The sequence below is a fragment of the Hetaerina americana genome, unplaced genomic scaffold (assembly GCF_022747635.1).
Source record: "Hetaerina americana unplaced genomic scaffold, ioHetAmer1.1.p SCAF_6, whole genome shotgun sequence".
Taxonomy (NCBI): domain Eukaryota; kingdom Metazoa; phylum Arthropoda; class Insecta; order Odonata; family Calopterygidae; genus Hetaerina; species Hetaerina americana.
In genome coordinates, this window is record NW_027287205.1 from 52,516,054 (window position 1) to 52,533,440 (window position 17,387).

At 37.0% G+C, this 17,387-nt stretch overlaps 1 protein-coding gene across 8 annotated transcripts in view; it reads right to left on the reverse strand.

Annotated features, from left to right (window-relative positions):
- The window catches only part of LOC139695519 (ankyrin repeat and death domain-containing protein 1A-like), a 430,852-nt gene extending 418,332 nt beyond the window's left edge, over window positions 1-12,520 (reverse strand). For all 8 annotated transcript variants that reach the window (XM_071594341.1, XM_071594344.1, XM_071594343.1 and 5 more), the window contains exon 1: window positions 12,337-12,520. The gene's annotated coding sequence lies outside the window, so the exon portion shown is untranslated. The remainder of the gene's footprint in view (window positions 1-12,336) is intronic.
- Between the last annotated feature and the right edge of the window lie 4,867 nt (window positions 12,521-17,387).

Below are 17,387 nucleotides of genomic sequence, written 5' to 3' on the forward strand. Positions count from 1 at the left end.
CACAGATGTCATCAATTGTGACGCGCCGATCGTTCCTCACGAATTCGTCAACTGAGCTCACCAGTTGGTCTGTAATGACAGACGGTCTCCCCGAACGCTCATCGTCGTGTGTGTTCCCCCTCCCCATGTTGAAGTTGCGACACCACCGCCGAACAGACGACTCGTCCATTACATTGTCTCCATACACCTCCTTTAATTGGCGATGAATATCACATGGGCGAACGTTTCTTGCATTGAGGAATTTAATCACTGCCCTCACTTCACAACTGGCGGCGTTCTCAATTTTTTTAAACATTGTAAACAATCACAGAAACAACACAGGCAATGCTAGCGTCACGCAACTTGGCTCAGAGAAGGCAGACAAGCCACTGAAGCTATCTGACCTCGTCCAGCGGCTACTCGCGTCGTCAGCACTTCATGCGGCACGAACGGGTACTACTTTCCGGATGACCCTCGTATTAAATTGAAAACATGTTTAAGCAGAGATTACAATCAATACCTTTCTCTTGGGCCGGAAATAAAGCAAGAGTACTTAAATTTAGTCGTTGCACCGATCAAGAATAATCGACTACTTTTCTCGTTACCGGCTTTGCTGGTCAGGCAGATACTGAAACTATAATGCTTGACCCAAATGGAGTAGGCACTATTATTTCTAAGAAATTTTAATTTCTACATAAAAATACTCAATGCTCGATAAACTCATACCAGCGACAAATTCCAAAGCAAATTCCAAAATTTCAGAGTTAAAGATGACGCCTCGGTAGCTTAAGTGGCTAAAGCACTCGACCGGATATTCAGGGATCTGGATTCGAATCCCAGTCAAGGTGAATGATTTTTACACTCTGAAATTGTTGCATTGAATTGCATTGTCATACAAGCGATTTAAAGTAGCTCAATCCACTCTTTCACTGCAATTTCCTTTGTGAATATTGTTTCATTTTCCAATTTCTTGATTTTGTTTTAGACTAATCGAGGGAAATGCAACCTAGTACCTGTACCTTCATACCCTTAACTGTGTCCGTCATAGTTTAACATCATATTTCTTGTCTTAGCTAAATGTCAGTTCTTTTATTTTTTTCTTGAATGAAGCCTATTTTCCCTAAATTTAGCTGATTTAATAGATCATCTGCTATATTTCAATGGTATCGGGCTCAACCTTATGACTATTCATCTTGAGGAATGAGATAAACCTTTTTAAATTCACAACTCATTTATTAACTCTATACTATCGGTTTCATTGCATCAGTGACATCTTCAGGTACAAATTTCTTACAGAACACATGGAAATTTATATACGTGAAGGCTCGATTTGTGATCTTATTCCTCAAGTTAACCGCTATTTTCTTTCCATCTGAATCCCTCTCTTTCTCGTTCCTGTGTGCAACCATTAAAATACAAGGACGAGAACGGAAAACTATTTCTCGTTCGTCTCTTTATCACTGCGTTTCTAGATTTTTATCCTTATATTTTCTAAACTGTTCTGTCGGGATTTCCAGCAATACCTCAGTACACGCCTATTTAATTTAACAAATGCCAAAACTTACATCAGTCAAATTATCCTCTATCCCTTCCTTCCCTTCCAAATCTCACTTTCTCTCTTTCTCTCTCCATCTCCCTTCTTCTCTTCACATTTATGTTCTTCTCTCTCACCCTCTGTATCCATCTACTCTTTTTTATGAAGAATATGAGACTCATAAAGATCGTAAGGGAATGTGACAAATGGCGATAGTGAAAGGCAGAAATGCACCATTACGCTCTATTGAAATGAAGTATAATTCATCAGTCAATAGTCAAAGTCAGTATAGTGGTGTACAGAAACCTTTTTCCATCCTACCTATTCAGCTGCAGGAAAAGAAAAAACAAATCTTTATGCTAAATTCCTTGAAGGCAAATTGATAGGTGGAAATTTTCGCATTTATCTAGCCCCATTAACTCATTCGCTTGGAATTCCACTTAGGCCACATAGTAATTTTCTTTGTATTTGTAATTTCAAAAATATCGACTGTAGATGACGAACTAAATATAATGGCTATAACAGTTCAAGGACAGTCATCCTTCATAATGAAATCATATTAAACAAAGTTTACTTAATATCACTACACAAATACAAGTCTATACTCTTTATGAATTTAGCATAAAATAATTACTGTTTTAAATAGCCAATGAATTTAATGAACCACTAAAATATTTATGAGGCTTAGAACTAGACTTATATTACCCGTTGTAAAACTGTACCGACGCACATTATGAAATCTGTTGCTCTTGGTGAACGCATTCCTCCAATTACTCTGGCAGCTTTTCTTTTTAATGCCTTGTTCGTATACCTGTTATTATTCACATGATCATTATTTAACTTATTTGGTAAGTATTACAGAAATAATACTGTTTTGGGAACAATTTTTGATGATCGGGATCCAAAGCCTCGACATTTTCAACGTGAATAGCAATTTTACTCGCATATAATTTTCAATAAATCTCAAGGTTTTAAAATCAATTTATTTTTAAGTTGGTAAATTAAAATATTTCACTTTTAAATAAAATTAAATTATGTACCTATTTCCTCCCATTTGAGGTATTTTGCCTTCACAAAGATTTTGCAAGCAACCAGAGTAACAAGTGCAGGCAAAAAAGGTTTTTTTAACGAAGTATAGATTACTAGATACATTTCATCTTTTTTATTCGATCATTAATACTAATTTGTTATTCCTGAAATTTTTCTCACCGAACCTTAAGATAAATTGGTAATGGAGTTGAAAAGTTTACATGGAAACGAAAGAGAGGCGTCAAAAAATTCTATCCACATTGACAAAGTAGATCATTTTCTTCTTGAATCTAGTATAATGGATATAAAACATTCTAAAATGCTCTAATTATTTTATAAATCTAAATATGTGTTTCGATTAATAAAACATACGTAGAGATATCAAATTTTGTAAGTAAAATAGTACAGAAAAAGAAGTATTTCCATCAGAAGAAATAATTATCAAGTCATTTCATGCTGGCCGTATATATCGCGAAATGGTGTATTAGGGTGTACACATGAAGTTTAATTTTCGACGTTTCTCAGGCATGACCTTCTGTAGTAATTGCTAAAAGAAGTTTAAAGATTTTTCTAATAAAATAATAGCCAGTATAATATTATAATAAATATAAGAGCACAGGGAAGGCGTCTTTTCACCAGGAGAAACGATTATTAAGTAATTTAATGCGAGCCTAAAAGTTACTTGAAACGGTTTATTAGAGCGCACTCACGAAGTTTAATTTTCGACGGTTCTCAGACAATACCTTCAGTAATAGTGAAAAGAAGATTGAAAGGAAAAAATAAACAAAGATCAAACGGACCGACCCAGCGACTAATGAAGCAGTCCTTTGGAAATATAATGAAGACAGGAGGGTATATATAAGACATTGATACCATGAAGAGGGAAAACTGTCTGTATTTAGGGAGGCAAGTTAATAGACGTAAGATCGTGGCAGTTGGAATATTTAGAAGAGAAGGCAGGCAAAGGGATGTTAAATAAATTATGAAACGAGGAGTTAAGTGACATAAATGGGTAAAAATAGACTAATGAACATCCCTAGAATTTCTAAACATTAATGATAGAAAGAGGAATAAAAGCTAACTCAAACAGGAATGATTTTTAGCGTGATCCATTAGACTAAACCTACTTAATTTTATAAATTATGTGAATAATCACCAAAAAATATGTATCTTTGAGACGCTTTCGATTTTTAAATTTCTACTTAAGGTGTGTTTTCACTTGAGTGAAATAACTCTAGGTGTTCTGAAAATTTCACCAAAGCATCTCTTAAGAGTGATATAGCCATTAAAAGTTTCCCTTCTGAGGCCTCCAAGCTAGACTTCATGGAATTCTTCCTAAAAAAGGAGTTTGACACGACGTTCATGAGTCGTTCTGATATTTTTAGCGGAAAATATTATTTATGCATGAAGGAATATCAGAGATTTTATAAATTAAAGTATAAAAGAAAATTTTAATACTTTTGTGTTTTTGAAAAAATACTCATTTCTACGTTACCTTCGGAGATATTAGTACTTAAACTACCAATATTTACCAATTACTTGTCGTGAAGGGTATAATAGAGCCTTTTTTGAAATAATTTCAAAATGAAATGACGAACTTAAAGGTTATTAATTTTTTTTATTAAAATTGCCAAAGAATAATCGAACAATCGAGTTTAATTTGATAAATGATTTTTAGAAGCAACGAATAGTTTTTCCCAAAAGAGAATACAATAATTCCTCAGAAAGGTTAAATTTTACAATATGCCACTACTGCTAAAAATGTCTAAAAAATTATTTTTTTCAAATATAACTAACATTATTAATGAGTATCATTATAAATATGACATTAATTTAAAAAAATTAAAAATCACTTCTAATCAAATAAAAATAAAACCAACGTAAAAACGCTCTATAATTTTAGAGCACATCAATCTAACCGTTCAGCTATGCAGAAAATATTTTAAAAGAAATTGGACAAAATATGATGGGCATTAAAAGAAAAGAAACTTGCGTAACAAAGATAAGGGAGAGTCATGGAAAGTGAAATAAAGATGCGAAGGAAAAACTGGTTAAATCTTTTATTTGGTGCGTAGTGTGTACGGCTCGAAAACTTCGTCATTAAAGCGAGAGAATGTATGAAGCTTATAAAGTGAGGGTGTACAGGAGGATTTAAAAGGTGAAATGCGCGGAAAGGAAACAAACAAGGAAGTACTGGGTATGGTGAAGGAGAAGAGTGCTAGATTGCTCATAGAGAGGCAATGGGACGTTGAAGACCGTGAGAAAGGGGAGAATGCTGGTAAGCGAGGTTGGGGGATGAAAATAAAACCCATTTTGAACGGAATGAAGGGAGGGAGAAAGTATACAGAGTTGAAGAATGGTCATTTTTAATTCAGATTTTTGAGTAAATATTCAATATCGCGTTAGATCAGGCTTAGAAATTTAGCAGTGTTAATTTTTTCATCCATCAAAAACCTGCCTTGACCGTTAGACTGCTCTTATTAATCACAAGAGCCTCACGTATTCAAGCCTGAAGCACCTTAATTTACCTCAACGACCTCGACCCCTGCATTATTCTTCACATCGGATGAGATCATTTACTCTCTAGCCTCGGGATTCCACGGTCTTCTTAAATTATTCCAATTAGCGTTTAAAAGTAGAAGTAGCTATCCTACTATGATGCTAGTAATATGAGTCAAATATGAATGTAAGCGCACGGCTGGAAAGAGAAGCGATTTCAGCTCATTTGAGGTTAATATGTGTTCATTTTTATCAATATTCATCAAATTAATCCTTTTCTATCTGTGTTTAAGTTATTTAATTGCCCATGTTCCTGTTTAAATCAAGACGTTCCTTAACTATTATTTTTTACCATGGGAGTTTTTAATATTAAAAATTTTATTTTTAAATACCGTCATTTTATTTGCAGCGGTTGCATCTTTTCTGGTACTATCTTTCCATATTCGTTAAATGGTTCCACAAGCATGGATATTTGCTTGTTTTTGGGGCTACTCGACAAATTTTCATTGTTGAGCAGGAAAGCATTTAGTGTTACTGTAAATGTGTGCTAACTTTTTTCCAAATATTTAATTTTTATGAAATTCTTCTCAAAGTAGATAATTAATACGCTACTTTTTTTTCAAAATACCGGACGAGAAAAAAACCGATGAATACTAGTGTTTTCAATTAACAAAAAAATGGGCCGCTTAGACAAAAGAAAGGTAAGTTCGGATAATCTTTGTCTCTGCTTCGCCATCTCTGTTCCATTGTCCAGTGACAACTATAAGATACAGAACAACCAAAATTTCACTGAAGAAATTAGCTCGTCCAAAATTATTTTATGTATACTAATTTCGCAATCTGTCATTCACCAGATCATAATTGTACTTTTAATTAAATAATTCTAAATCCCTAAATTCAATGCAGTCGATGCATAAAGTTTCTTTTAATTTTTTATTTTATTAAGTAAAATGGGGACATTTTGGCCGTTAGTCAACTAGTAAATGCAAAAAATGTTTATCCAAAATCTATTTAAGGTAAAAGATACGTAAAATAGATGCAACAATGGTATGACTGTATTGTGTAGTGATGAATTAACTTAGCTTTTACGTATATTTGCAAGGTTTACCATTGTCTAATCATTTGTGCCACAAATGTGCCACAAATCTCTTTTATTTAGAATCTTAATATTGATATATATGTATATATATAAAATCTTTAGAATACACCCACCTTATCCTTAAGCAATACCAATGCATTCGTGAACAACACAAATCAAACCTTTTTTCCCTCTTTAAAATAATCTCTTTGGCTTCTGCTCACCTAATTCCACAACTCAACGCCATAATTTCGTCTGCCCTACGTTCCCTCCAACAAAAACGTCAAACTCTCCTTAAAAAGCTGTCCAACTTGTATATTTCCTACTTCCGAGTTGGTCTCAAAATTCCACACTCTCACCCTTTCCCGCCACCTCCTCCTCAACCACCCCCACTCTTTCAATATAAGCCTGACCTCCGCAGCATTTACAACCTTCCCCCTCCTCCCAAAGGCCCTCCGGTTTTTCCAAAACGCCAGCCACCACCGAACAATCCCAACACCCCCCCTCCCTCCGACAATGCCCATGACATTGTAAACCTTTCAAACACCAGCCTTTCAGACAATGAAATATCCGTTCTTAGCAAAGGCCTATCCTTCTCCCCTACACCAAAAATAAACCACATAAACATACTCACTGATACCCTCAATTTCTGCCGAAACCTTCGATGGCGCGCCTTCTGGAAATCACAAAGTAAACCTTTCAGTAACCTAAAAACCAATCCCGCACTTGACAAATTCCGCCCGGCTTCAACTCATGAGCCAAAACCCCTTCCTAGTAACCATCCTGTCGAGAATTTCATACGTCTTCTCATCGAAAAAGTTTCCAATCAATCCTTCAGAAAACATCTCAGACCGAAAAATAACCTCTTCATGAACGAACGTCATGCCCTAAAAACCCTACAGTCCAATCCTAACATCGTTGTTACCTCCGCCGATAAAGGCTCCTCTGTTGTAATTCTAAACACCAATGATTATATTTCCAAAGCCCTCGCTCACCTGAACGATACATCCACCTATACCACTCTAACCAAAAAGCCAACACAAACTTTCCAAACCGAAATTCGGTCTTTTCTCCTCCACTCCGGACCAGAAGAAGGCCTAACCTCCCAAGACATATCCCTACTTTCACCCCCAAACCCCAGAACACCCCAGTTTTATCTCCTCCCAAAAATACACAAACCCAACATCCCCTGTCGTCCTATAGTTTCCAGTTACAATTCTCCCACCGAAAGAATCTCCGCATTCCTTGACCACCACCTACAACCACTTGTACTCTCCTTGCCCTCCTTCACGAAAGACACGTACCACTTCCTCGACCGTCTAAATTCCGTCTCTATTCCCTCCACACCCAACCTACTTATGGCCACCATCGACGTTACCTCACTTTACACTTCTATTCCCCATGCAGAAGGTTTATCCTCCCTCCGGCATTATCTTTCTCTGCGCCCCCTACCCCAGCGCCCCTCAACGGAATTTCTCCTCAATCTTGCCACTTTCGTCCTAACAAAAAATGCATTCACTTTCCAAAATTGTTTTTACCTACAGACAAAAGGCACAGCGATGGGAACGAGGATGGCACCATCATACGCCAATCTCTTCATGGGCCATCTCGAAGAGACCTTCCTGTCACAGCAACCCCTTCAACCTCTTTTCTGGGTCCGCTACATAGACGATATTTTTATTCTCTGGACACATGGCTCTGACTCTCTCAACAACTTCTTATCCGCCTTAAATTCATCTTTCACGGTTAAATTCACCTCTTCCATTTCAGACTCCACCATCACCTTTCTTGACACAGACATCTCACTTCAAAACAACAAATTCACTACTTCAGTACACATCAAAGCCACTAACCATCAGCAATACCTACACCACACAAGCTGTCATCCTCAACACACGAAACGCTCGATTCCTAACTCTCTCTCTATCCGCGGACACCGAATTTGCAACACCACAGCCACTCTCAACAAATACCTTGCCAATCTACACCTTGCACTCCTCAAACGCGGTTACCCAGAAAAGTTGCTACGAAATAAAATCCACCGTTCCACCCGACCACACACACCACACAATAACAAGCCCACATCTGACGCAGGACTCAACCTTTGCACCACCTATTACCCCGGATCACACAGACTGAAAACCCTCCTTAAAGAACTGTTTCCAATTTTACATGACAATGACGCGACCTCATCCTTACTACCCCAATGCCCATCTATCGCATACAGACGACCCGCCAATCTCAAAAACCTTCTGAGATCCACCAACCCTTTGGCGCCCCCCCGTGACAAATTTCCCAATATTTCCCCAACTTGCAACCGCCCCCGATGTAAAACCTGTCCTCTTATTATGCCTACTCCCCTCTCCCTACGTCCCCTCATAGCCCCCCCACCTCGTTCCCACGCTAATTGCCTCTCAAAAAATATTATTTATCTTTTATCATGCAAACACTGCACTTCCTTCTACATAGGTGAATGCATTACCCCCTTATCCATCCGAATGAATAATCACCGGTACTCCTGTAATTCTGCCTCACTCTCATCTCTTCCTATCCCTTCACACGCCAATTCCCACAACCTTTCATTCGACCAGTGTTTTTCCCTCAGCATCCTAGAATCCCTACCTGATTCAGCTACCAACATAGAGGTGAGAACTCGTGAATCCGCCTACATTCTATCCTTCCCGTTCCTTTAAAATTCCCACCCTTAACCGCCATATTTAATTTTCCTCCCAGCATTCCCTCCACACCTCCCCTCCACGCCCATAACTCTTTCCCCTCTCCTGATCCATAGCATATTTTCAGTCTCTCTTGAAGAAGGCCCCTGAGAGGGCCGAAAGCTCGAACAATTTACCGTGTAAGTGTTCTTTTATATGTGTCTATTCTTTTCTATTTGTGTTATGTTGTGTCAGCCCATTATTGTGCCGCTCGTATGAGTTTTTCCGGACAATCGTAATATATATAATATATATATATAATATATCTATATTATATTATATTATATTATATTATATATATATATATATATATATATATATATATATATATATATATATATATACATAGCTAAGCACATTGCATTATTTTCAATTTAGGGATCCTTTCTTATCTTTGTCTTTCCCTCAAATGGAAAACATATTAGCACTCTGCACCTGTAAGCTGTACGGAAACTATGTCGTTATGGTTTTGCAATTATACTAGACACTATTCACATTCCCTAGGCTTTTTACTGTTAGTTTTTTAGATCGCTATTCATTTTACAACGTCAAAAATCAAAACTCTGGGAAAATTTCCAAGATATTAATGACATTCATTGATCAAGCAACGCAGTTCTTGAGTTACTACTAAAAGTAACAGTAATAGCTCCAAATAAGAAGTGATAATATCTGCGCACTTAGGTGAGTGCAGCGGGATGGGTACAGTTACAGCAGTAACGAATTACTTGAAGAAATGAAATATTAAATAAATAATTTGATATTAGGAGATGATTAATGGATGGATCACTTGGTAGAGCTGAAAATGACATTTTGATTAGAGCGAATAAACATCTGTCGTGTTTTCGATCTAAAAACCGGTCTATGAGAAATGGAAATTAGTAAAGATTTGATTGTATTCAGATTGAAAGAAGTAAATTGGAAGTGCAGAAAGAAAAATGGAAGGAAAAGACGTTGCAATGGGTTGAGGGATACACAAAATTGGTGGGGTAAATTCAAATAGAGTAGAAAAATAGGTATACTTTACGCTTTCAGGCCTCACTTCGTGGAATTGTTTGATGTCCATATTAAGAGTTGGTAATTTTCCACAGACTTTATTTCACAGTAAAACGCGCTCTGATGATGTCGCCAGTTGGTGAAACTCATTGTACTGTGAAATAAAGCCTGTGGAAAATCACTTACTCTTTCAAAATAGAAGAATTGGATAAATTAGATATTGAAGGCAGAGTATTATTGAAGGCAGACTATCATTGAATACTAGATAAGGCTGGGAAAGAAAAGCAACAGTGTCGGACAAGACGACATCGAAGAGAAGGGACCTGTAAAAGTTTTTACCCTCTTTGAAAAATCACGGATAACTCTTGGTTCAAAAAACATTTGAAAGTAGCCTTACTTTGCTAAGAAGATCAGAAACGAAGTCGCTCTTTGAAAAATTTACTGTTTTCGCCTCAGAATTTCTCCTTTCTTTAAAAACAAAAGGAGGCTGATTGAAGGGAGAAAAAATATCAATTTTCTCCTCTCGTCTAAGATAATTTTTCCACGAAAACGCAACCGTGGCGGAAAACAAGAGATGTGGAATACTTGGAGAATACTTAGTATTTGGAGAGGTAGGGAAGGACAAGGACGAGGGTCTTCCGGACCGAGCCTGAAATTGGTTGACACGCCATTCGGGAGTTAATTAAAGGTTGTGCCCGTAAAAGAGCTATTAACTAAGTTTTTGGTGAAAAAATTATCAGTCCCATTGGAACTCGAGCTGCTCTTTAAGCAAGCCTTTTTATTCTTTTGCGTGAAGATGATAAGTCACAAAAACCCCTCTGGAACTTCAGTGGAAGATTTCAGTAGGGAAAAGTATTACATTTCATAGCAACACCGATATTGACAGTTTAGTTCGCCATTGAAATATATTATTCTTTTGATATAAGGATCTAATGTTAAAATGTGCATTAAAAAATGGGTAAGTTCATTATTTCTTTAAATATTAACAAAAATACTAAACAAGCGCTCTTGGTTTAATTTTTTCCCCCGGCGGATAATCTATTTAATTTGATAGCATTAAAATATCAGTCAAGGTGGTGATATTTGAAAGAAATGGAAATAACTTGGGAAACTAGGATTCCAGGCAACGGAAAGACAAAAGTCAATCTCTTCATAGTTGTAGAATATTCCCATTAAATAACAGTAGGATTAAAATCAACAACGGTTATTTCTTATGGAATTTCACTCTATATCCATTGTCTTTCAAAGGGACGAGGAGCACTCAAACAGTAACCCAAATTTATAAAATATATGTAATAAAGATAAATAGTCAAAAGGTATTTTTCCAAGATTTTTTCAAAAATATGCTATTCAAATTGTAACTGGAGTCAGTCTTACTGTCTATTGCTAATTGGAAATATTAAGTGCATATAAATTATCAGAGTTATTCATTTTCGTCAGTGGCTTTCATGAAAAAAGAATAAGGAGCTAATCACGGCTATCAATAATTATTAAAGGCGTTTACTGAGATAACATCCAACGCTTTAAGTTTTTTTATTGAAATGCATCATATTTTTCTCTTCCGTGTATGATTTCATTAATCTTTTACTAATGAAAAAAAGAAGTTACTTCGGGCCAACCGTAATAAAACATGCAATGTAAGATGCGTGATAATCCTCCCTCTTATAAAATATTTGCTACCTCATTGAAGACGATTTTTACGGAAGTTTAACAGTATTATTTGCTATTTTTACTATTCCCGTGTCCCCTGGAAAATAAGTAAATTCACACCTGAGAATTAAGACGCAATGCAAGCATAGAAGAAAGCCTCACCCTTTACAAATTACACGAAACATCTTACGGTTGCAGCTTTGCAACGGGGGCTTGCAAAATCACGCCATATGTCACATTTAAAATTAGTAAAGACTCATCATTCGTTATGCGTTTATCAATAGTCTTAAATTTTCCCCTGCATTCGTCTTCACTTGGAGGGCTTAGCATTAGTTGTAGCCTTGAAGATTCTGCACGCACAAAAGCGAAAATCAAAAGCTTAAGATAGGTGTAATTTTACCATATGGAAGTTCGAGATTCGTTAGCTATATAAATTTAAATTCAGTTACTAAATATACTCTCCTTAAAAGCAAATACTCTTAAGGGCTTCAATTTCAGTGAATTTGTAAGTTGTAACATGAGCGTCTGTCGGATTTCGTACATCCAGAGACACACATACAGTGGCCAAAGGAAAAACACATTGCGATTTAAATTAGTGTAGACACGGTCGAATGTTATGCGTTTGATTTGCATACGTATAACTTATATGCAAACATAAGTAGGATGCCATATATGCCTACGTGGTTGCAGTATCTACGTTCTTCTATGACATTAAAATTCGCGAGAAGGAACCGTTCGGGATGAAATCGCAAGAGGGAGATAGGAATTAATTAAATTTATAAAGAGAAAGTCGTGAATTTAGAGAGATAAGAGAGAAAGAAAGAGATAGTAAACAGTTATGTGATGCTTTTTTGCCTCACCCTGCTGTGTCTTGGGAAGCGATCGGAGAGCGCGCGTAGGAGACTCGTGGCTGGCGGGCGGCGACGACGAGATCAGTGGCGGAGGGATGCACCACCCTCTTAAAACCCCAAACCCCCCCCCAGTATTTCGAGTCCCGACTTTGGAGCGGCACTCGCAGTTGTGAGCTTCCTCGCGTTGGAGGGAGCAAGAGGCGGACTGCGGGGCGGCGACGCATTGGAGCCCCGCAACCGTGAATGCTGTGCCGATTCGAGGCGCCACCTGGAGATCTCTCCCTCCCTATCTCCCTCCCTCTCTCCCTTCCCCTCTCTCCCTTCCCCTCTCACTCGCTCGTCGCCATGGCAACTCATTGGGGGTTTGAGGCGCGGAAGGAGAGAGGGAGGAGGCAGGAAGGCGGAGGTGAGTTTGGGGAATGGGGAGCATTCTCTCCTTGTCGACCCTCCCCTCTCGCCCCCCACGTTGGGATCATATACCTAATGGTGTTGCCCCTCCTTCGCGTCCCTTCCCCACGCGGTTCGTTACCTCCTCCGTCATGCAACTTGGCCCGTGCGAGTTCCGATCCTCCGTGGATGTCGTGCCCTTCTTGCACCCCGCGAACCCTTCCCCCTCGCCACGCATGCTGCTTTCTTGTCTTTCCATGCATCAGAGCCCGAGTGTAAATGGGGGGTGGGTGGTGGATCTCCCGGTATGTTCCCCCGTCGATTTCCGTCAAATTCGCGCTTTCCCCCTTTCTCACGTGGAACACCTCCCTCTCCCCCCCCCGCCCTGTCCTAATCACTCCGCCTCCTGCTGGATGCTCCGCTTCCCCGGATCGTATTCCTCATTACAGCAGCCGTCAGCTACATCTCCCTCAACGGCCCACGCTCCCGAAGTCACGGCGAACATCGGTTCCCATTCGTGTAAATCCTTCCGCTCTGGTGGTGTAGTATGGACCTTTCCGACTTGCAGAAACGAGTCAGCAATCTCTTTCTTCTCTCGCTAGTTCAAATGCAATAAACGAATAAAATGTCCTCACTGTATGAAATATTTAGACGATCGGATTGAGATGAAGGTAGGCATTCATTTTTTTTCAAAACATTAAATAATCAATCCAGTTACGGGTGTAAATAAAATTGAATGGTTTGACTAGAAAGAAAATCTCATAGATGAAGATTGTAATAAGTTTTTTCTCGTATCCCGTTGCACGTATCTAGATAATTACGGTGATGAAAGTTTATATTATGTTCCAAATACGAAAGGATGAGACTCCAAACTCGCCACAACTTCTGACATGGGCGGCATCTCTCGCGTCGTATCTCCGCGTCCCGTGAGATATTCTTTTTACGGACTTTGCCCTCAAACCCGGCGTCTCCAGCCGCCGTTGGCGTCAAGGAAAGAGGAAACGGCACTGAGGTTACTCTAGCGCGAATACAAAACATTCCGAGCGTGATTTTGTGTGCTCGTATGTTTTCGTGCCCTGTATACGGTAACGGGCGCAGTCCCAATTCTCCCTTAAGTACCAGTGACCTGTTGCGGAAGCGTATTATCCCGTCCTCCCAATTACCATATCTGAAAAATCTGCTTCTAAATAATGCTGATCATTCAATTAAAATTACGTTTAAATATTGTTGACTCCCAGTTCACCTGGGTGAAACATTCGGGCTTGCCACATTGAACCATTTCAAAAAATTATTGCTACGATATTTTGCAGTATATACAAGCAAAGGAAAACTTAAGCATTCAAGACACCCGCCGTGTATTTTTGCAGCATCATATTTTATATTTGGGGTATAAGTGTTCTTGCATGAATGTATACCATGTTTTGTTTGCGGACTGTATAAATTTGTGGCTTTTTCACTCGGATTTTTTTCTTTCTTAATTACGGGTGGTGTCCTAACACCCCCCCCTCACATTCTTGTGACGGCTTGCGGGGTATTACGTAGACGCAGATGTAGATATATTTAGGAGCCTAATAATGGTATTGAATATAGATTACCGCCAAATTATCATTACTTTCAAATTAACTCTTTGACAAAATTGATGAAAAGGTGTTTACAGTACGTAAATGCTTTAATGATGCTGATATTTCTTTGGTGTAAATTTTTAAAATTATTCATTAGAGCTATAATTAATTTTGCAAGTCATATACGCCTTACATTTCAGATAACCATCCAGTATAGTGTTTCTTCCAAACAGCCTTTGATCTTCGTACAAGCATAAATATTTCAACCATACTCCTGCATAGTAAAAACTAATATGCTAATAATGCAGGTGACAGTTAAATTATAAAATGAAAAGAAAGTGTTCTTAAATCTTTGAAAATTTACATTATTTTTAATTGCCACTCTAATTGGTTTACGCCTCCTCTCTAGTAGATATATATCAATTTATTCGCATTTGAGCATTTTCCTATGAAAACTTAAAAAACCTCTTCGAATTATTTCGCATTAATAATGGACGAAACCTCAAGAAAATTAGCTCCAAAGTTGCTGATAAATAAATATAAAAGATTCTTATTTTATTTTGAGATGATAATACGTTTCATATAGCTCTTAACACTAGCAACGAGAGAAAGTTTCTTAATTTGATTTTTAAGATGCCTAGCAATTGATCTGGAATTTCTTTTTAAAAACTGTTGTTACTTTTTTTCCTTTAGTAGCTACATAAATAAGCTTTATCCGTCGCAAAATTGCGGAAAGTACAAACATTTTTCATGCAAGGAGACAATGTTAAAATTTGTGGGGTATACTGTAAGCCCCACCTTATTTATATCCATATCCTTTTATGGGAATGGTGTAAGTATTGTCACGGGATATATTTTTATTTTGTACCAACTGTTCTGGGATATTGCAGGATTAAATAAGAACATATGGAATAATAACTACTGTCATTGTCTATAATTCTTATCGTTATTTGAATTAGGCCAACGCTGCCCATTGAGTGTGTTTTATATTTAAGAAGTATATTTAAAATTGTGATACAGTATGTACCATCGGGAACACCCTCAAGATTTTGATACTTCCTTGGCCCAGGGCGATAGGCTTAGCAGATACGCCTTCTACCTCCGCTAGTATAATTTAGGCCTTATAACTTATCCGTCATGTTATATTTATTAAAATTGGAGATCATTAGGGGAAATGAATGCTAACTGGCAATCGCAAAATTCGTAATAATAATGATAATATTTTATAGGTTTTAGTAGTAACTAGTCTCGAAAAATCACTGTAAATTACATTGATACTCTAAATTATATCATATTTCATATAGCAATGCCATACGAATAAAAAATGCGCATAAACATGAATGGTGTTTATTTACCCTCCACGTTAGCAAAAATTGTCGTGCGACTTCAGTGAATATTGTATCATCGTCATTTAGGAGGCCGGTCTCAAAGCGCCGTAAACATCTGCAAACCGCAATTCTCTGTTGACATTCGGAGTGCATCCAGAAATACACAGGCGCTATTTCGAATGCGTACAAAATTAAAATTTCCTGAGCTCTATATGGACCATACGGATTTAATAAATTAAGCCTGCTATATTTATCCTAAAAAATTCGTATAGCTACCGAATAACCCAATCAAATTACTGAATGTATCTCTTAATTTCACTTTAAATATTTCTTTTTTCCTCGATTTTCATTTTTTACCCTATTTTGGATGGTTTTAAATTTAATTTTATTAGTTGAGTGCATTTGATGTTGATTCAACTATTTTTATTTACTTTCACCCAGATTAATATTTTATTTAAAAGTTCTGACATTTCAAATCAACGGATCGGCATTTCTCTTGAGACTTCCATTTTTGTCACATCAACAACAGCGAGTTTCGACGCAGTTTTTCCGTTGGCCCCACAATATTACCCTCTCAAACTAACATTTATACCTTCAAACTGTCTGAATGAATTCTCATGTCACCCATAAAATTGTAGTCCCTATCACTCTGTCCTTGCGCTTGTCCAATTCATAAACGACCTAAGCCTTGCTCGATAAAGTATTTCGCCAGCTGATTTCCGTTGAATTGAAACAATATCCAATCTTCAAGATGGAATGTGATTCGAAAATTATCTCCACCACAATCTCTCCCGTGCATGTTAGCATAGGCTTTTGCCTGTTTCGTCTTAACTAATAAACAGTTTTATGGTTCGAAATTGGGCGAATATAACCTAGAAATATGACCGATAACATAATCAGTTTCTTTTGAGTATTTATAGAAGTTGGAAGTTAGAATATTAAAATATATTTTGTTAATTTAAATAGTGTATTGGTAATGTTTTTAGTGCGTCAATATTAAATTGAAGCTAGTTTAAGTTTAATTATCAATCAAATTTTGTCTATATATATGTCTATCGTACTAGCTAAAATTGAAATCAAGAAATATTATTAATGTTTTGTCATTTTGATTAGATTTGACGCTTTTAATTCATTTTATTTACTTTTATTTTGCCACAAATATGGTTTTTTGATTGTTTTATAATTATAAGTTCTTATTGTGGATCCGGTGTTTTTATGGTTTCTTCTCAAATAAATTTAATTTTAATAATTTTATTACCTCTTTTGACTGAAAAATTTTTATTTTTCTAAACTGTTGTTCTCTAACGCAACTAGTAATTTATATTGAAATAATTAATACAACATATTGATATGTGTTGAAACCTCTATCACTTTGATTGCTATTAAAGCCTTTTGAATAGTGATCCAACCTAGAAACTTCAGTTTAAATGTTACGATCTGACTAAACAGCACAATCATCTCTACTCCAAAAGTTTAATTAAAATGACTAACAGTGGTAGATATAGTTGCTTTATCATAAAAAAGAAAGCATTAAAAATCGGCATTCTTCTGTATTCCTAATTCACAGATGTTAAGGAAAAATATAACATTTTCAGTCAGGATTCTCTGTTTATTATTTATAGATAACAAGTGGGCGACTATATTTCTAGGAGTAGAGGTACTCTGATTAGAGAAATATGATTTTCAAATTTTGCTATTTTTGCAGCAAGATCACGAAAAAAGAGGAAGGTGGTACGTGGAATAGTACCAGAAAATAAGTGCCTATTCAATAAAAACACAGTTC